Source organism: Caenorhabditis briggsae (genome assembly GCF_000004555.2).
Source record: "Caenorhabditis briggsae complete genome, chrIV, whole genome shotgun sequence".
In the NCBI taxonomy this organism is placed as follows: Eukaryota; Metazoa; Nematoda; class Chromadorea; order Rhabditida; family Rhabditidae; genus Caenorhabditis; species Caenorhabditis briggsae.
In genome coordinates this window covers 9837750-9839304 of record NC_013487.2, presented here as the reverse complement: position 1 = coordinate 9839304, position 1555 = coordinate 9837750, and positions in this window count along the sequence as shown.

Here is a 1555-nt window from a genome sequence, read left to right as displayed (position 1 = left end):
TCACGGACAAAATATAAATCTCACTGACCAGCTGCTTCCGTATGAATATAGTTCATTTACCGTAAAACCTCTAATAGAACGACACCCGGAACGTCCACTTTAAGCCTATATATCTCACTTTTTGCAAAAGATATCAAAAAGTGTCTAACTAGTAAAATGTTGCTGATATCCTGATAAACATTTTACTAGTTAACCACTTTTTGATACCTTTCAAAAGAAGTGAGATATATAGGCTCAAAGTGGACGTTCCGGGTGTCGTTCTATTAGAGGTTTTACGGTAAATGAACTATATTCATACGGAAGCAGCTGATCAGTGAGATTTATATTTTGTCCGTGAGAAAAATATCCTCCTTTACAGAAACTGGGTCACTTGTCCGAAACTAGGTGTCCAGATGTCTCTGTGACAGCACGTATTCGACTCTGGACCTACTCCAGAATCTTGATTTGACAACTCAAAATCTTCGGCTTGTACCCGAAGGTTCAAAGAATCAGCGACACTGTAGTGCCACATCATAGTATGGTTTTTTTTCTAGAGGATCAATGATCCTGGGTATTTGAAATGCGATATGAGTTCCTTTAGAATCTGATCATAGACATAACAAGGGCGTCTCTCTCATACTTGAGTCACCACTAAACCCTCCCTTCCGAAAATATTTATTTGTTTTTATTCCGTACGCACAGAAACTTATTGAGGTATTTTTGATCCGCAAGTGGGTGGAGGAAATGGAATGAAGATGCTCCTAGTAAATGTAGAGAGAGAGAGAGAGGCAGAGAACGAAAGGATTACATGGTGAGGAATGACGTGATGGAGATATAAGCTACAGTATGACGACTTTTTTTAAACTGGATCTGAATTTGAAAGAGTAAGAGAGTTGGACTGATTTCTACAATCAAATGAAAACTAGATTTAGAAATTTCAAAAGGGAAGAGAAACAATTTTTATAAAATCCTATTTAAATATTAAAAAAAACAAAATAACATTTTGAAATTCAAATTACTTCGCCATAAAAGATAAATGTGAATCTTCGAACACTTAGACATTTTCAAACGGAAATCGGAATAAAGAAAGGAACAAGAGACGACACAGGAAGGTCATATAGTGAACACAGACAAAGACCATTCCTAACTTTGAGATCTTCTAGAATCTCTTTTTTTTTGTTCTTCTTTTTTATTGTTTTGTAATCAATCATTCCTAGTAGGTTATGAAGTATTGATATGGGTGTAAATGACGAATAACCATTTTTCGTGAAAAATTGCTAACAGTTTGTGACACTTTTTTCCAGGGTTTTAGGTTGTCTCATGTAAGGTCTCCCACAGAAAATTTTCAAACTGCAAATTTAATTTTACCTACCATGAAAAAATTTGTGTGTCAGGTCTGGAGCATAATTTCGGCATTTTGATCTGATTTTATAGATGCTCAAGGTGAATTGAAAAAGTCTTAAAAAATTAAATAATTAGTGGTTTTTGAACCCTGTCTAAAACTTTACTATGAGTTCAATGGCTCAAAAGGAACACAATCATGTATTTTTCATTTTCTATGAATGGTTTTTCGATC